The 20598-nt window shown below is 40.0% G+C and overlaps 1 long non-coding RNA gene across 2 annotated transcripts; it reads right to left on the bottom strand.

The window, feature by feature from the left end:
• Positions 1-2329: 2329 nt before the first annotated feature.
• Positions 2330-16035, bottom strand: LOC123334082. Of its 2 annotated transcripts, XR_006551844.1 has the most exons (4): positions 15813-16035; positions 15546-15634; positions 9235-9504; positions 2330-4148 (listed from the first exon to the last, which is right to left on the bottom strand). It is a non-coding gene; the product is annotated as an uncharacterized LOC123334082 (long non-coding RNA). The 2 variants fall into 2 exon arrangements; XR_006551843.1 differs by lacking the exon at positions 2330-4148 and having other exon boundaries at positions 9187-9504.
• Between the last annotated feature and the right edge of the window lie 4563 nt (positions 16036-20598).

The following is a 20598-nucleotide window of genomic DNA, read 5'->3' as shown; positions in this document are numbered from 1 at the left end:
CAGGCACTCTGTCTATCAGATCTAATTAATACCTTCAATCTATGTCTCTCTTCCACTGTATAATCATAAAGGATTTGAGTCAGGTCACACCTGAATTGTCTAGTGGTTTTCCCTGCTTTGTTCAGTTTAAGTCTGAATTTGGCAATAAGGAGTTCATGATCTGAGCCATAGTCAGCTCCTGATCTTGTTTTTGCTGACTGTGTAGAGCTTCTCCATTTTTGGCTGCAAAGATTATAATCAATCTGATTTTGGTATTGACCATCTGGTGATGTCCATGTGCATAGTCTTCTCTTGTGCTGTTGGAAGAGGGTGTTTGCTATGTCCTGTGAGTGTGTGTGTGTGTTTAATTTATTTTAACCAGTGTGTTCTCTTGGCAAAACTGTTAGCCTTTGCCCTGCTTCATTCTGTCCTCCAAGGCCAAATTTGCCTGTTACTCCAAATATCTCTTGACTTCCTACTTTTGCATACCAGTCCCTTATAATGAAAAGGACATCTTTTATGGGTATTAGTTCTAGAAGGTCATGTAGGTCTTCATAGAACCATTCAACTTCAGCTTCTTCAGCATTACTGGTCGGGACATAAACTTGGATTACTGTGATACTGAATGGTTTGCCTTGGAAAGGAACAGAGCTCATTCTGTCATTTCTGAGATTGCATCCAAGTATTGCATTTCAGACTCTTGTTGACTATGATGGCTTCTCCATTTCTTCTAAGGGATTTATGCCCACAGTAGTAGATATAATTGTCATCTGAGCTAAATTCACCCATTCCAGTCCATTTTAGTTTGCTGATTCCTAAAATGTCGATGTTCACTCTTGCCATCTCCTTTTTGGCCACTTCCAATTTGCCTTGATTCATGGACCTAACATCCCAGGTTCCTATGCAATATTGCTCTTTACAACATTGGACTTTACTTCCATCACCAGTCATATCCACAACTGGGTGTTATTTTTGCTTTGGATCTATCTCTTCATTCTTTCTGGAGTTATGTGTCCACTCTTCTTCAGTGTCATATTGGGCACATACTGACCTGGAGAGTTAATCTTTCAGTGTCCTATCTTTTTGCCTTTTCATACTGTTCATGGGGTTCTCAGGGCAAGAATGCTGAAGTGATTTGCCATTCCCCTCTCCAGTGGACCACGTTTTGTTCAAACTCTCTACCATGACCCATCTGCCTTGGGTGGCCCTGCATGGCATGGCTCATGGTTTCATTGAATTACACGAGGCTGTGATCCATGTGATCAGATTGGTTAATTTTTGTGATTGTGGTTTTCATGCTGTCTGCCCTCTGATGGATAAGGATAAGAGGCTTATGGAAGCTTCCTAATGAGAGAGACTGACTGAAGGGGTAACTGGGTCTTGTTCTGATGGGTGGGGCCATGCTCAATAAATCTTTAGTTCAATTTTCTGTTGATGGGTGGGGGTGTGTTCCCTCCCTGTTGTTTGATCTGAGGCCAAACTATGGTGGAGGTAATGAAGATAATGGCAACTTCCTTCTAAAGGTCCCATGCATGCACTGCTGCACTCAGTGCCTCCAAACCTGCAACAGGTCACCTCTGACCCATGCCTCTGCCGGAGACTCCTGGACACTCACGGGCAAGTCTGGGTCAGTCTATTCAGTCAATGCTCCTTTCTCCTAGGTCCTAGTGCACACAAGGTTTTGTTTGTGCCCTCCAAGATTCTGTTTCCCCGGTGCTGTTTAGGTTATGGCAGCTTTATGGTGGGGTTAATGGCAACCTTTTCCAAGAGAGCTTATGCCATACCCAGGTCTGCTGCATCCAGAACCCCTGCCACTGCAGCAGGTCACTGCTGAACCATACCCCCACAAGAGACACTCAAACACAGTTCTGGCTACCTCTGTGGGGTCTCTGGGTCCTAGTGCACACAAGGTTTGTTTGAGCCCTCTGAGTGTCTCTGGTCGGTATGGCATTTGATTCTAAATGTGATTTTGCCGCTCCTACCTGTAATATATAATCCAAAACAAGGAAATAAATTGACTTAAGAACCTAGCATATCATAGGCACTCTATAAAAAATAAGACTATCAAGAGTCTTGATTAAGGTAGGTTGGTGCCTGTCCATACAATGCTATAAAATGCAGAATGCCTATTACATTGGATACATTCACAATCACCACTAACACAATGACTGGATAACAGATGAAATATTTTGTATAGAGAGAAATAGTCTATTTTAATTTAATTTTTATTGAGGTATAATTGACATATATCATTATATTAGTTTCCAGTTTAAAACATAATAATTCAGTATTTGTATATATTGCAAAACGATCACCACAATAAGTCTAGTTAACATCTGTCATCATACACAGTTACTGATTCTTCTGTGTGTGTGTAATGAGAAGTCTTAATATTTACTCTCTTAGCCACTTTCACATATACAATACAGTATTATTAATTATAGTAGCCATGCTTTGCAATAGATATTCATGAAAGTGAAAGTGGCTTCCTAGGTGGCACTAGTGGTAAAGAATCAGCCTAACACACACAAACATTGCAGGCAGATTCTTTACCATCTGAGCCACCAGGGAACTTTTATAACTGGAAGTCTGTACATTTTGATCACCTCCACCCATTTGGTCTACATGCCTACACCCCACCTCAGGCAACCTCCAATCTGTTCGCTGTATGTATGAAATTTTTTTGTTTGTTTTAGATTCCACATTTAAGTTGAGATCATATGATATCTTTCCTTGTCTGACTTATTTCACTTAGCAGAATACCCTCAGGGTCCATCCATGTCACTGCAAATGACAAGATGTCATTCTTTTTATTCTTGTAAATTTTAGTTACATGTATGTGATTATAAACCTCTCACAAAAATGCATATTCTGAATGTACTCAATATCCATTTTACAATAAAAGCATCCAGGGTTGTTAAATAGTCCCATAGAGTTTTTGCCTTGATAATATCATCAAGACTGTGTGGCAAACTTCTAGGAGGGAAAAATCCTCTCATTGATTTGTTTTATGTGTATATTTTAAAATGCAGGACTGACTGACACTGAAGGGCAGTGCATTAACATTTTTTGGTGAACAATAAGGGATCTTTCCCAGACACGGTACTGAGTTACTTATTACTGTATTGAGTTTCCAAGCACATTGCTCCTTGGTGATTTCTGGCTCTTAATGTATTGACTTTCTGCTTGAGCCAGGGCTTTCAGAATTCCTTTTTGCCTAGCACCATACCAGATTACTTTTTTATACAATTCTACCTTCTATAGTACTTCCAATGAGAGGACAACCTGGCCACTGTGCACCTTCTGAGAGACCCTATCTCCTGGACAGTGTGTTTTTTGCAAAGAAAAACAAGCATATGGTGACATCCAGTCAGTATAAAATCTATACTAAACAATTGACACTGTACATTTTCTGAAAACTGAGCTAGTTTGTTTATTGCCCCCCTTTTAGACACAGATAGCAGGCAGATAAATGACAGAGGGGAAAAGCCAGCATCTCTGAATTGCACAGATGTGTGGGTTCAGAGCTGGCTCTTTTCCTTGTTAGCTGTTTGCACTTGCACAGATGATGCTCTGAGTCTCAGTTTCCTTGTCTCCAAAATGATTACAACAATATTTACCAAATATGGTTCTCTACTAATTTTAAAACTTATCTTCGGTGAAAATATCTAGCAAGAGTGAAAGTCTACTGATATTTATGAAAAGTTATCTGTGTGCATCCCCCACCTCTCCCAACCACTCAAATATGGGGACATTAAATGGACATACAACATGCAGATGTGAATGTATTAAATGGCTTTTCTGCCTTTCACTCTTTTCTCAGTTCCCAACTACGCATTATTACAGTGAACAGGTCAAGTTTCCTAAAACCACGATGTGCCTGTGCCTTTGTGCTAAGTCTCTTCAGTCATGTCTGACTCTGTGACCTTGTGGACAGTAGCCTACCAGACTCCTCTCTCCATGGAATTCTCCAGGCAAGAATACTGAAGTGGGTAGCCATTCCCTTCTCCAGGAGATCTTCGCGACGCAGGGATCAAACCTATGCCGCACATCTCTTGCATCGGCAGGCAAATTCTTTAACACTAGTGCCACCTTGGAAGCACCAACCAGTGCCTCATGTGGTAAACAAACAGTGACTTAAAGCACTGTCCCACCACACGTCTGATAAACTGCAGGTAAAAAGAGGAGCATTCAGATAAGTTTTGGCTCACTTCACTTTCACTTTCTTTAAGCAGAAAGCAACAGATCTTGTAAATGGCTGCCATATTTAAAGGAAACTATAAAATCTCAGGAAAACGAACCTCAGGAAATCCTTCTAAGATATTAGATGTCTATGAGGTACAATTATCAAAATCACACAGAAAACTTTAATGACATATATCATAGATTCTACTACTTAAGTACATGTATTTCAGCCCTCAAATTTTTTTAATCCATAATAAAATGTGGCTTTGTTTTAGAGTTATCCAGACATAAACTGTTTGTACAGACATAAACAGACACACAAAAAAAAACAGTAAAGATAGTTTTCTAATTTGTTTTAATGCCTTGAATTCAAGTTACAGGTTAGACACTTTGAATTGCTAATTGACTGGTTTTCTTGGCAATGTGGCTTAGTTTATTGTTCAGGCTTTACTCATATCAGTGGCATTTAATTTTCTTTTTTTTTTTTAATCCCCTTTGCTTTATCTGTGGAGTGAAAAGTTCTATTAGAATTTCACTTTAAGTTCTAGTAAGTCAAACCATTGTTTTAGGAAAGTATGAGTGCTGTTGAATTTCTCTCTCATGTGGCAATGTTAAATAAGCTTCCATCTTTTACAAATACTTAACCCTTTGAAAACTGAAAGTATTAGTCATTCAGTCGTGTCTAACTCTTTGCGACCCCATGGGATTGCCAGTCTTTTCTTGTCCATGGAATTCTCCAGGCCAGAATACTGGAGTGGGTTGCCATTCCCTACTTCAGGGGATCTTCCCCACCCAAGAATCATACCTGGGAGTCCCACATTACAGGCAGATTCTTTACTATCTAATAAGCCACTGGGGAAGTCCCTTATTTTATGTTAAGCGGTTTTGTAAAAAAAAAAAAAAAAAAAAAAGACTTTGGAATCAACCAAAAATTTCTCACTGACCAAAGAAGGAATGATAGAGAATAATCATTTTGCAACCTCTAATGAAAATAAAAGCTAGATCTAAGTAATGATCCTCTATAGCTGAATGGGGAATTTGACAATAATGAACCAGTCCAACAACATCTAAATCCATTGATCAATCTTAACATCACTCAAAAAGAGGCAAGTGGACAGTATGTGTCTCCTGACATGATGCAATAGAATGTTCCCCTATGAAGTGTTCCTGCAAAAAAAAAAAATAATAACCCAAATCTCTTGGATTATTTTGAATCAAATTCCATATTTACAGGAATATAAGTTGTGGGTATATAACAGAGAAATATGTTATGTGACATTATAGGATTCAATCAACACATCAATAATATGAGTAGCTCTATGGTATAAAATGGGCTTCCCTGGTAGCTCAGCTGGTAAGTGAGCTGAGCAATGCAGGAGATCCCGGTCCAATTCCTGGATCAGTAAGATTCCCTGGAGAAGGGATAAGCTACCCATTCCAGTATTCTTGGGCTTCCCTGGTGGCTCAGACAGTAAAGAATCAACCTGCAATGCAGGATACCTGAGTTCGATCCCTGGGTTGGGAAGATCCCCTGGAGAAGGGAATGTCTACCTACTCCAGTATTCTGGCCTGGAGAATTCCATGGACCATATAGTCCATGGGGGTCATAAAGAGTCGAACACAACTGAGTGACTTTCACTTTCATTTATGAGACAAACGATCCCATCGCTTCAACATATAAACTGAAAGTAAGAGGTTAGATTTAAAGTTACTAAAGAAATATCAATTACATGTGTTGTCTGGACCTAGTTTGGATTCTGATTTGAACAAATGATATAATTAAGTAAATTTTAGTATTAACTGAATGGTTAGTGATAATAATAAATTGTGTTTTAGGTATGTTGATGGTATCATAGTCACATTATAAAATGAGCATGTATCTTTCAGGGATATATATATTGAGGTGTTTTCAGATGAAATGATGCACTTAGAATTTGATTCAAAATAATCCAAAGGAGTTTGAGGGAGGGAGGTAGAGATGAAACAAGCTTGTCATTTGTTAATGATAGTTGAAGCCAGATGACAGGTACATGAAGTGCTTTATACTCTTCTCTGTACTTTTCTACATGTTTTAAATTCCCATAATAAAATGGGTGACAGAATAGAAAGAAGCCAGGACCTAGGAATATAAAAAATGGCTTTCCTCTTACTCTCTGTCCCTCTCCAAAGCAACCCAAGTTTCCAAATCCAAACACCCATGTAATTATAACATATTGTTTAGCTAAAATCACTAAGACAGACCTAAAATGAAACTGGAGTCCTGTCATTTATAGAAATATTTCTTATTCTCTAGTGCTCCCCTCCAATACTTCCCCATATTCCATAAGGAGATAAAGGGATCATACGCAAGATGTCAAAAAAAATTGCCTTCCTTTGCAATCACTTCCAACTTCCACTCAGAACAAAAGTCCAAGTGAGCGGTAAAAGGAAAATGTCTTGTGACAAGGTCAAACAAGACTGATGAGAAATATGGCTTGTGATGAAAAACGAACAGGTGCATGTTTTATTGGCATGATAAATGTGGCAAAACCAGATGTGGAATCCCATATAACATTATACTAAATGCTTTAAAGTATATCTTTCTCCAAAGAAGCTTTTTTTTTTTTTTTCCTCGCTCCTATTCTCATCATTTTGATGGCAACTTCTGCAAGTCTCTTGGGGACCAGGACAAAAGAGTTTGCAGAGATCTGGGTTTTTTTTTTTTTTTTTTTTCAGGAAATGTATAGAATCCTGCATCATAACACATTTTCAAGCGAGGAAGTCTGTGTGTTGGGAGTGAAGAGGCTAAGGTAGGACAGACACCACCCTAGGCTTCTCTGTAGGACTCAGGAGCTTGTGACCAACTGGCTAAGAGAATCACAAAGCTGGCTCCACCCTCACCAGAAATATGGACCCAGAGCAACTTAATCAAGGTTGAGGAATTGCATTTGCTTTAGCTTTGCTTGGTGGTCTTTTTTTTTTTTTTTTTTTTTGGCCATGCATACCTGTCCTCACTTCCAGGAAATGCCTGAGTGGCATGAAGAATGGACTAAAGTGTATGAAGTGGCTCTCAGTCTTGCCTGCAAAGCTGCAGTGCAGAGCAATGAACAGACTGAGAGACCATCTCAGGTAAACAATGTGTTCCATCATCCTTTATATCTTCAGTTCCTAGCAGAGTACCTGGCATTGTTTAGTTGGTAAGTCACGTCCAACTCTTTGCAACACCATGGACCATAGCCTGCCAGGCTCCTCTGTTCATGGGATTTTCCAGGCAAGAATACTGGAGTGGGTCATCATGCCCTTCTCCAGGGGATCGTCCCAACCCAGGGATCGAACCCAGGTCTCCTGCATCGCAGGCAGATTCCTTACCATGAGCCATCTGGCATATTGTTACCCAATAAATGATAGAAAAAGTGAACTCAGAAGGAAGGGAGTAAGAGTGCTGGGCCACATCTATGAATAAACTGGCAGGACCATATTTGTCCTAGATATCCACGCCCCAGATGTTCAGACTGTGCATCCAATTGCTCAGTGAGTCCACCCAATCAAATTCTACTGTCATTCTTTCTCTTCTCTCACCTCTCACCTGAAGGATAAAATTTCATTGGCTTTGTGATGATTGATTTTTTGTGTCAATGTGGCAAAGCTATGGTAACCAGTTGTTGGATTGAAGACCAGTCTGGGTGTTGCAGTGAAGGTACTTTTTAGATGATACTAACATTTCTATCAGTTCAGTTCAGTTCAGTGACTGTTATGTCCAACTTTTTGTGACCCCATGGACTGCAGCATGCCAGGCTTCCCTGTCCATCACCAACTCCTGGAGCTTGCTCAAATTCACGTCCATCAAGTCAGTGATGCCATTCAACCATCTCATCCTCTGTTATCCCCTTCTCCTCCTGCCTTCAATCTTTCCCAGCTTCAGGGTCTTTCCAATGAGTCAGTTCTTTCCATCAGGTGACCAAAGTGTTGGACTTCAGCTTCAGCATCAGTTCTTCCAATGAATATTCAGGACGGATTTCCTTTAGGATTGACTGGTTTGATCTCCTTGCAGTTCAAGGGACTCTCAAGAGTCTTCTCCAACACCACAGCTCAAAAGCATCAATTCTTTGGTACTCAACTTTCTTTATGGTCCAACTCTCATATCCATACATTACTACTAGAAAAACCATAGCCTTGACTAGACAGACCTTTGTCGGCAAAGTAATGTCTCTGCTTTTTAATCTGCTGTCTAGGTTTGTCATAGCTTTTCTTCCAAGGAGCATGCGTCTTTTAATTTCATGGCTTCAGTCACCATCTATCAGTATGTTTTGATAAACAGAATAACTTCCGTAGTGTCAGTGGACTTCATAAAATCAGTTGAAGGTCTTAAGAGATAAAAGACTGAGGTGCCCCGGAAAGAAGAAACTTTGCCTCCAGACTGTGTTTGGATTTAAGCTGCAACTCAACTCTTCTCTGAATCTCCAGCTTGCTGGCCTACCCTCCACACACATGTGCACACACACACACACACACATCTATTGGTTCTGTTTCTTTGGAGAACCTAATATAGCCCTTAATTCTTCTCCTGCTTTAGGCCCCTTCCTCATTTTGTTTCACTCCATCATTCCCACAATCCAAAGTGAGGTCTATAAATCCAATCTGATAACACTGTTGCCCCAGGAAGTACCCATCAGTGGCCCTCTATCTGCTCCACAGGTTACACCATCCTTCCCTATGTAAACCAAATGTCATTTCTTTTTCTAAGGTCCCCAGACAGGCCTTACATGAGTCAAGTTCAGCACTTATCACCCAGGAGTGTGACACTGTAGTTGTGGACTTGAGCACCCTTCTCCTCACCACATCTCCATGTTACAGATGATCTCTGCCAACCAAAGCTCACAGGAAAAACTAAGAGAGTGACTACTTAAATATAGGCTCAGATTGTTCATCAGCAAATGAGCGTGACACAAATGCCCTCAGTGTTTGAGAATATTAGATTGTTATCTTTAAGGAGAAAAAAGAAAATTAAGCTGACTGAAGTAATATTGAGGAAATCTTGCAATATTAAATTTTAAAAAGATCCTGCTAGGATTCATTTTAATCAAGACCTACCAGCCATGTGTTCAAGCTTGTGTCCTTGTCATGTTTGTCGGTACTGATAGATTTAGAATCTATCAGCTAGTAAATTAGCCTGGATGTTCAGAGCAGCTCTTCAAGACTCTGAGACAAAGTCCATGGCACAGCCATATTTCAGGCAGAGACAGGCTTGCTCCGGTTCACGGCCCAGGAATGGATACACTCCAAGAGTAGAGATCTGAGACACAGCCTTTCACTGAAGCTAGTCAAAGTTCAATAGACAGAGCAGGCCCCAAATGATCCCAGCTGTGGATAAAGGGATGATAGAAATGTTTAAGAATTAACCAGCAGAATATTGTCACTATTCTCCAATACAATAAAACACAAAATCTCCAGAATCGTCTTACTCTAATCCTGTCTTCAAACTGTTACAGAGAAATTGTTTATCACAGCAAGCTACTTACCTACACATATACCTTTAATGTATTACTACTAATTACATAAAAAACTTCATAGTTTTCAACCTGATATTTTAGACCTGATATTTTTTCCTCTTCCCACCAGATTTATCCAAATTTATTTCCTCAGCCCTGATTAAAGCTCTTCTTTAAGATCTACCAGTGCAAAATGAAGCTCTTCCACTTCTCCAGCCAGTGCTGCTTTGCCTTATCTTTGAAAATGTTGCATTCTTTTTGCAATGGTGCATAAACACATGCTGCTGGGCAGTGTTTGACTGCTTAGTGTATGCACAGCATGCCTTGAATAATATCTCCACCCTAAACTCCTTGAGGGCAATGATCTTAAGTAAAAAGAAGACTGCCTTAGTCATTTATCTATCCCACCTCTGCCAGTTACTGGTGTTGTTGTCTTGAACAATTTATTTATCTACTCTGAAACATTTAAGTCATGTGGAAATGACATGCCTATGCTGAATACCTTTCAGAGTTATTGAAAATGAGACTTTTTTTAAGTGCTAAAATACTTTATTAATTAAAAAAAATACCATGCACTTCTGTGAGGTATCAGTATTAGCAACAGGTGCATGCATATATTGGAATAGGAAATGGCAACCCACTCCAGTATTCTTGCCTGGATAATCCCATGGACAGAGGATCCTGGTGTGCTACAGTGTCTGAGGTTGCACATACATAGATGTATTTTTGTATATACTTATACATACATTTGTTTATGTACAATATGTTAATATTACTACATAGAAAACTACCTGGAAGCTAATATTAGACTTAGTTTAGACTTATTGTTCTATGTTTTCAGTTTAATAGCTTGGGAACATCAGTAGCTAAAGGTTATGAGAAAGTCAGAGGCTTATACTTGACCTGCCAAAAACAGTTCTTACTATATGTTTGATGAATAAAGCAATACAAATGAAAAGGAGTTTAATTTATTAGCGTTATCTATAATATCCTGAAACCATAAATACCACCGACAAACTGGGAAGTTCTAAACCACACTGCAGACTCCACAAAGTACTGCGGTCTAATTATCTACGAAACTAACATCATGTACCACTTAGCACGAACACCCACTATTGCTGTTAGAAGCAGAGAAGTGACATTACTACAGTTCTCACTTTCTTGAGAGAACAATGACAGATGATGTGTTAGATTCAAAGTGGAAAATTATATCAGTAGATCAGGTTGTCCTTTGGGAGAAAGGCTGACAAAGCATAGTGTCGACGTGGCTTTCACCTCCAGACTCAGATTAAAGGTCAGTCCCATAGACGTCGTGTTCAACATCATCCATGGCAGTGGGACTGGACGCTGCCACACATGACACATTTAGCTTCTTCAGCCTCCCATCAGAATCCCCCCTTGTGCCACAATTCACTTCAAATATAAAGTTGAAAATGGCAGCAACATGGCCCTAGAGTCACACAGTCTGATCTCGTTTAAGTCACTGTAACTAGAAACGAGACCCATTGTCCTAGGCATATGCAGAAAGATGGATGCACACCGGAGAACCTCAAACAATTCTAAGGAGAAAGTGAGGGAAGTCAGAAGTCCTGATGTCTGCCAGATAAACCACCTCCCCCATGAAATAAACATTTGCTTAAGGCCTACTGTTTAACAGGTAATAGGTTAAATGCTGGGAAAAAATAATTCGGATATAGTCATGTCTTTGAGAAGATCTCAGTCTAGAAAGACAGACATAAATGTTAGCCAAAAATTTTTGATTTAAAAACTAAATATTAGATACAGAGAAGGAGTCCCAGAAATGCAGAAGGCTGAGTTAGGACACATAGTAATGGTAACCCAGAGGTGTTGTTTCAGACTGCTGTTGCTGTTTTGTCGTTTAATCAGGTCCAACTCTTTCGTGACCCTATGGACTGTAGCCCATCAGGCTCCTCTGTCCATGGGATTTCCCATGGAAGAAGACTGGAGTGGGTTGTCATTTTCTTCTCCAGGGTATCTTCCACACCCAGGGCTTGAACCTGCATCTCCTGCATTGCAGGCAGATTCTGTACTGCTGAGACACCAGGGAAGCCCTGCTATCTCAGACTGGCCAAGGGCAAAACAGCAGCAGGAACTTGAAGCCTTCCTGAGGATAGCAGCTTCCAAGGTCTCCATGAGCCTCCCTAGGGGGATACCACAATCAGAGAGCCATGTAATTTATAACCACCTGCTTACACATAGACTTTACAGTTGAATTTAGTGAGCATCTACTGAATGCCAAGCACCATGCTGGCCATGTCTGTTAATATTTGTCTGCCTTTTCTAGTTTACAGACTCAATTGCTAAGGTTAAGGATCAGCCATGGAAAATGACTGTGAATAAATAACTAGGTACAATAAATGATTATGGTAAAATATAATGGATGTAATACTCACACCAAGACTCAGGGAATCTTTAGTTATTAATTCCACTCTAGAAATAAGAAAACAGTAGCTCACTGGGTAAAGTGATTGGCTAAAGACACTCCAGTTAATATCAGAGCTAGAGCTTTGTTCTGCAGGTCTACTGGCTCAAGTTCAATGTTTCAAGCACAGCAAACATGTCAGAAACTCCTTTTGTGCTTTCTCCCTGAAACTGTACTAATATTGGTATATTTGTCAATTCAAGCTGCCATAGCAAAATAGCATAGGCTGTGTGCCTTAAACAGCAGACATTTATTTTTTATTGTACTGGAGAATGAGAAATCCAAGATCAGGGTGCCATCCTATACAGACTCTGGTGAGAGTACTCTCCCTGGCTTACAGATGGTCACCTTCTCTCTGTATTCTCATATGATGCAGTGAAAAAAATCTTTTTGTCTTCTTCATATAAGGTCACAGTCCTGTCAGATTAGGGTCCTATTGATATGACCTAATTTAACTTTAATTACTCCCTGAAACCCTATCTTCAGATTCAATGGCACTGGGGATCAGGGCTTAAACATATGATTTGGAGTGGGGGCCACAAGTCAGTTCATAGTAATTGGCCCCTTGGGAATCATAAAGCTCCTTTAAAACCAGCTTGCCCGTCTCAGGGACAGTCTTTCCTCAGTTCTGACTTTCTCTCTTTTCCATCAAAGCGCCTCTCCCAGGATAATTCTGTCATGTTTCTGTACTTATAAAGCCCACTCTTGGACTACCATCTTCTAAAAATATTTATGAGAATTTGATGGCAAGCTGAGCAGATATACTTTTGTCCTACAGCTACTGAAATCCCAAATACACTTATGGTCAAGGGAAAAATAACAAAAGTAGGAGGCCATAAGATGAGAGGTTTTCAAATGTCTTGGAACCTGAAAACTTTGAAACAAAGCGGAAGAAGCCGTAATTCCTTGATGTGAAGGTACAGCAAAGAGGCAGCCAAACTGCCCAGCCAAATCCTTCTGAGGCTTGATGCACAGAGGTGGATATTATCATGGGGGGCTAGGGGGCGGGGGCAGGAAGAAGAAGAGGGGTGGAGAATGGGAGTTAATTTGGCAAGGAACCACCCTGAACTCACCTCCTCACCCAAAATGATTCAAAGCCATATAATAAAGTTGGAGAGATATTTTCTAAATAAATTGAACACGTAATTCGAAAAGCCTTAGGGTGGTGACATGAGCTCCAGTGCCCCAAATAGAATTCTTGGTCATCCTGGCACTCAGGCTTCCTCCCTCAGATGGCTGCCAGTTGACAATCTCTGACCACATATACACAGTCTCCAGGCAGCCTCTCTGAAGCCTTATTCTTAAATATGAATGGAAAGCCAAGATATTTGAGAAAAGCCAGAAATATGACAGAGAAATAACAACATAATAAGAATAGAAGAAAATAAAAAGAGCATGCAGAGATAATTTGGAGTTAAAAAGAGTTTTCATTATACCTTAGTTTTTATCCTTAGAGATTTGCCATCATGATATTCAAGAATACATTACATTTGTACACAAAAATAGATATCTTTGAAAAAAGTATGAGGATAAGCTGATTATCAAAATAAAACAGTCCATAGAATAATAGATAAGGAAATCTTAGTCGATGAAACAAAAAGATGAGTGTCCCCAAACAGTGTTTTATTTTCTCTATATAGTGACATTTTTCTGAAATCAGACTATTTGTCCACTTCTCTATTTTCTGTGTGAAAATATAAAGTGCCCAATGAGTATTTCTGGAGTTAAAATAAATGAAAAACCAAGGAGACAATATAATAAAATATAAGAGATGTAAGATTCATGGTATATTTAATATGCAAATTAATAAGAATTCCAGAAAGATATACAAGAGAAAGAAGAGGGCAAGAAATTTTCAATGAAAAAAAGTAAAAAGCATTTCTCAGAGTTAGAAATATGAATCTTCCAATTTAAAGGACTTAGTAATAATGAACAATGTGAATGACAAAGAGACCCATTCTTAGACAATGTATTGTAAAATTTCAGAATACTAACAATAAAGAGACTATCCTAAGCAACTATAGGACTGGAGTGGAGATCAGAGGAGAAAGTACATTGATAAAGAAGCACCAATCAGTCTGACATCTGACTCTTCATCAGCAATATTGGATTTAGAGGAAAAGTGAAGAGTAAAGACATCTTGGCCATTGAATAGTAGCCCAAACATCTGACATAAGAACACTGACTCTGGAGCCAGCTGCTGTGATCAAATTTGACTATGATTAATAAAGGTGTGGTCTTGGGCAAGACTTAGCCTTTCTGTGCCTCAGTTTTAGTCTCTGTAAAAAAAAATCATAATAGTTTTCTAGTTCGGTGTTACTATTAGGACTAAAGGAATGAGCCACAGAGCACTGCTGCCTTATTTAGCAGGGAATAAACACACGGACGATGGAGAAGGCAATGGCACCCCACTCCAGTACTCTTGCCTGGAAAATCCCATGGACGGAGGAGCCTGGTGGGCTGCAGTCCATGGGGTCACTAAGAATCAGACACGACTGAGCGACTTCACTTTCACTTTTCACTTTCATGCATTGGAGAAGGAAATGGCAACCCACTCCAGTGTTCTTGCCTGGAGAATCCCAGGGACGGGGGAGACTGGTGGGTTGCCGTCTATGGGGTCGCACAGAGTCAGCCACGACTGAAGTGACTTAGCAGCAGTAGTATGGCAAACACATGCACATAATAGCACAAATGCAATTGATTTTCAACAGAGTCATCCCAAAGTTTAAACACAAAATTCATTTTAGTTATAAGACAGAATATAATTGTTATCAACTTTGACAATGTGAAAGAGAAGGATTTGAGTGAAAGAGAGAAGGCAGGTAAAGAAAGTTGTGAAGGTGCCAATATCTTTACTTTATAAACTAAAAAGTCAAGGGAAATGATCTATAATTAATGGAACAAGAAATAGAGTTACAGAGGTAATCAGCAAAGGAACTAAAGAGCAATGTACTTATTCAAAGGAAGTGAGGAAAAGAGATGGGGCTATGTGTGAGCTAAATACTTAATCATGATAGCAGGAAGTCAATGGGAAATGTCCAAATTAGGTACAGTATCAAGAAATAAGGACAGAACCATAAATTTTAGAACATGGAGGCTACCGCTAGAAAACAAACACGGGCAGCATCAGAAGCGGCAGCCTTGGGTACATACAGTGACCACGAAATTTGACATTCAAATCAAGACATTTTGGAGTAAAAAAATATTAATAATTTATACAAGTGATTAGATATAAATCAGGACTGTCCAGGATGTGTAGCCACCCTAGTTTCAGGGGAATAGTTTCCAGAGCTTTTTATTCAGTAGAACCAATAGGACTGTCAGGAAAACTCGTGGCAGAGAGGGGCTAAAACACTTTCTTAGTATTGAATATTTTTAATGATCTCTAGACAATATTTTGGTAAATACAAAAATTATTTTAGAAAATAAAAGTAGAATTAGGTTAAGGTGTTAAGGGCTTGCTACGTTACCTTGTCCAGAAGCTTCACATTTTATAAGGATACACAGCAAGGCATGGTATCTTAGACAGAAACGATGCTAGCTCCAAGTCAAGCTGTAGCTGTCAGGGGCAGACCAATCACAAAGTAAGCATGACAGAGATGTTGACCCACGGTTTTTATTTAAAAATAGCAGAAAATTACATTCTTTTCACAATAAAACAAATGTAGGTATATTATATAGGAAAAGTTTCATAAGAATTTTTGAAATGAAATACTGGTTTTTGGAAAAATTCTTACCTGACACAGCCACTGAGGGTCACTCCTTCTCCTCTACATTTGGGTGCATGCTCATGGGAAAATCTGGAAAGCCCTGATGGGGTGTGGCAAGATATTACAAACAGACTTCAAGATGGGAGAGGAGAGCAGGCAAGCATTCTATGCCCCTAGATCCCTCCATGAAGTTTCCTGCTCTGCCTGTTCCTCTGCTTACAGATGATCCTGCCTGTCCCAGTGTGAGCACATGCGGAGATGTTTGCTGACCTAAAAATAGGGTTAATAATAGTACCTCTGTCACCACAGGGTTGTTAGGATGATGACATGAGATGAACTAGCTTAACCACTGAAAGTTCAGTGCTGACCACAAAGTGTTCAAGAAACAGCTATCATTGGGCTTCCCTGGTAGCTCAGCTGGTAAAGAATCTGCCTGCAGTGCAGGGGATCCCAATTCGATTCCTAGGTTGGGAAGATCCCCTGGAAGAGGGCATGGCAACCCACTACTGTATTCCTGCCTGGAGAATCCCCAGAGACAGAACAGCCAGGGGAACTGCAGTGCGTGGGGTCACAAAGAGTCAGGCGTAACTAAGCACAGCACAGCCCATAGTTTATTAAGGTGAAATATGCCTCTCTTGAACTTCTACTTCCTGAGCCGTATTCCATTCTCTGCAGCAATGCAGAGTGGATCTACTTCCTTTGCATGACAGCTCCTCAAAGATTTGAACCCAGATTCCTTCTCTATTCAAAACATCTGCCAGATACAAGATAACATGGAAGTCGACAGAGTAGCCTTGATCTAAGGGCTTGAGGTCTAATCTTCAATCAGTCATTCACTAGTTAGAGGCCCTCAGACAAGTGCTTGCTTCCTCTGAAATTCAGATTCTCATCTGGGTCCCAAAAATAATTCATACACATCACAAGAGGCTATAGTAAGAGTAGAAGGAGAAAATACTAGCAGTGTCCCAGTATTGAAGTGGACCCTTAATAAATAACACTTTATTTTTTTGCCAGGAGTAAAAGAACCATGACTCAGTGTTTGATTGTGGTGGACAGTGATTGCTGGATGCGTTAGGAATCTATGAAGACAGGAACAGAGCATTCAAATTCTCTTATCATCTGTGAAGTATACCCATCCTTTGTCCCCTCCTGTTCTCTGTGGAGAGCATTCTCATGGTGGCAGATTTGATATATTATCACTCCAGTTAACATTATTGCATTTTAACAAGATGTATAATGGTAGCTATGGTTTTTCCAGTAGTCATGTATGGATGTGAGAGTAGTACTATAGAGAAAGCTGAGCAAAGAATTGATGCTTTTGAAGTGTGGTGTTGGAGAAGACTCTTGAGAGTCCCTTGGACTGTGAGGTTATCCAACCATTCCATCCTAAAGGAGATCAGTGCTGAGTGTTCATTGGAAGGACTGATGTTGAAGCTGAAACTCCAATACTTTAGCCACCTGATGCGAAGAACCAACTCATTTGAAAAGACCCTGATGCTGGGAAAGATTGAAGATGGGAGAAGGGGATGACAGAGGATGAGATGGTTGGGTAGCATCACTGACGCGATGCACATGAGCTTGAGTAGGCTTCAGGAGTTGATGATGGACAGGGAAGCCTGGCGTGCTGCAGTCGTTGGGGTCGCAAAGAGTTGGGCACGACTGAGCAACTGAACTGAACTGATAATGGTAGCTATTGCCAGGACTGGAGCAGAATATTGGAGAATGTAGAGGACAGAATCTTGGGACAAAAAGAACGAAATTCATTATGTATAAGTCTGTGGATTGTAAACTTTCTTATACATCAGGATCATCTGGATTCAGTAAGTATAAGTAGACTCTTCCCCAGTGATGAAAACGGCAACCAAAATTTGAAAATCAACTTTCAAACTGCTTTTCAGTGAGTAAGTCTCAAATATAGTTGTCCATTGGAGTCATCTGTAAAGCTTAAAATACTTAAACCCAGGCCTTACCTGCAGAACTAACTCCTGTTGGCTGGAGTGAAACCTGGGTATAGATGTTTTTTAAGTTCCTCAGGAGATTCTAATATTCAGCCAAAGTTGAAAATCATTTGTGGGTGTTTTTCTGCACCCAACAGGGCTGAGATGAATGATAGGTGAGGATGAAGAAATACAATCCTCCCAAATAGCTGGACCCACCTGTCAAAGCCAAACTCCCTTTTGAAAGAATGTTCCACCTCTCTGTTGTAAGTGGCATATTTATGGCCTTTTCCTCTGTTCATTGCCAGGCCTGAGACATAGACATGAGTGCTATGGAATAGCTGTTACGCTTCTCTACAGGTGGGTAAAATGACTCTGAAATATAATTTTCAGAGCACAAAAAGGCAGAATGCATTATATAGGCATAAATTAGTACTAGTCATAATAATAATGAGGTTTCAGAAAGCACTTACTAAAAATGGTTTGACTTTCAAAAAGGCCAAAATAGTTTAATTTAAGGGTACATTACCACTCTCGTGTCGAGATCTGCTCGTGTGGTTTCTATTGGTGATAATTTTAGTTGAGAACTCTTATTCAGTAGGCGTGGCAATCAAATACTACATTTAAAGGGTGACTTAATAGTGGCCTACATATCAGTTGGGCAACATTCTACTTCCAAGGGTTATTCACCCACATTTCAAAGTTAAAAAAACCAAAATCAAGTTATTTCAAACTTTTCTAAATCCAAGTCAAGGATGTTTGCCCTTGTTCTTCTTCCTCCTTCTGAAATTTCCAAGGGAGCAAGACAGAAGAATGACATTTTTTTTGTTTTGTTTTTTAAGTTGAATGTCCTCTGTAAACGGGGCTCATTAGAACACAAGAAACAAACGCTCAAGGTAGCTTAAGTGCTGTGGGTGAGATGGGATCAGAAACTCAGGGACTTTTGTGATAACAGAGCAAGAATCTCAGTTGGGTAGGCTGGTCTCAAAAAAACAAAAATGAAAACAAGAACAAAAACAAAAAGGTGAACCAGCAGAGGGTCAGAAGAGAAGGCGTAATGAATCTGGCTTTGATGAGCCAAGCTAATTTGGGGACTGGATAGTTACTCAGTACCCAGTATTGTTCTGCAAGTTGGGTAATCTCTTCAGGTTGAAATCAGGCTGTGGTCATGTTCTTGGAAATCTCTTGGAAAAAGAGGCTCCTTACATTACCTTCAGCAAAGGGGCTCAAAGGGCACTGTCTATTCTAGAACCGTATGTGGACTGGGAGAAAATGCCAGCCCAAAGTGAGGAGTCAGCTTCACTGACTTGTTCTCTTTCCTGTGAATATCTGCTTTTCCTTCATGTCTATTTTATTCTCCTCTCATTACAGACTTGCCAACCCATTCGAAAATAAATTGGACTGATTGGTTTGGCTAGTATCACACTGGTTATGGGGCTGAGACATTCACACCAGTGATTCCATGAATTACCTGCTAGCCTGAAGATGGGCTCCTTGGTCTAATTCTATGGCTCTCTTTGAACAAAGAATCCACCAGCCCTGTATTCTGAAGCTGGAAGCTGTGGATGAGGCAGAATCCTCTAAAAAGGGAAGTTGGATCTAGCACGTACCATCTTGACATAACCTTTAAACTCTTAATATTCTTTTACTAATCCTGCTACTATTAACCATGATCACTATATCCTGTCTATGCTTTCAGATTCTCATTATATGTGAACTTACTGTCTGCCTTCTTTTTCTGTAAGTCTTTCATATTTTTTTTAGTCAACTGATTTTTTATTATTTGCAGTTGAAACTCTTGACAAAGAGGATTGTATTGGTTGAGTATGTAATTATTGGTCCTGTTTGGGGAAAGTCTCTTTAAGGTCACCTCTTAGGCTACTGGTCTTCCAAGGTGGCTCAGACAGTGAAAGCATCTGCCTACAATGTGGGAGACCCAGGTTCGATCCCTGGGTCAGGAAGATGCTCTGGAGAAGGAAATGGCAACCCACTCCAATAATCTTGCCTGAAAAAATCCCATGGACGGAGGAGCCTAGTAGGCTACAGTCCATGGGGTTGCAAAGGGTCAGACATGACTGAGCGACTTCACTTTCTTTCTTAGGTTACTAGTCAACCAATCAACTTGCCCCTTTGTCAGGTACTCTTCTTTGATCTGGTCAGTTGCATCCAATGCAGGATGGGGTGTCACATGATCACCCATATGTATCTTAAGATTTCTTCACTTACCTGGCACCACATAGAAGGAACACTCAGAAGAGAACTATAATAACCAGTGTTCTTATTTGTGGGCAAAAATATCCACTTAATTTAAGGTTGAAAAATGTTATAGTCAAAGGTATTAGACAACTTACAAAATCTCAAGTAGAACCAGAAAACCAGGCTTAGATGATTCACACTCAGGAACAGAGCAACCTGGAAAAATGTCCAATCACACTGGTCTGTAGAAAGACCATCGCTGACAACTGCTCAGCACCAAAGCCATTTGGTAGTAACCCCAGAAATTCCACCCTGGCTTCCCTAAAGGACCAGGTACCTCTGTCACTGAATTTACTTGGTGATCAAGTCTCACCTCTGGTGTGGCTGACTCATGGAGTTCATCGCCACTTGCAAGTCTCACAAGAGGGCATCAATTCAGCAGAAGTTAGATCATGTGTAAAGTCCTTGATACAAAGGATTTGTGGAATTGTTAAGTTTTAGTTTTTCATACCTCTGTGATTTAAGTATCAAACGAAGTCACTGTTTAGAATGGGTGCTGAAAAAGCCTAAATACAGAGTCCTCTGCAGTAGAATTCTGAGTGTCAACATTCCAGTGTCTGTCATTCAGTCTGCAGAGATCACTATAAAGAATATCTTATTGGGTAAGCAGTTGTCCTTAT

The sequence above is a fragment of the Bubalus bubalis genome, chromosome 6 (genome assembly GCF_019923935.1).
Source record: "Bubalus bubalis isolate 160015118507 breed Murrah chromosome 6, NDDB_SH_1, whole genome shotgun sequence".
NCBI classification, from domain to species: domain Eukaryota; kingdom Metazoa; phylum Chordata; class Mammalia; order Artiodactyla; family Bovidae; genus Bubalus; species Bubalus bubalis.
This window is presented reverse-complemented; position numbering and strand designations above follow the sequence as displayed.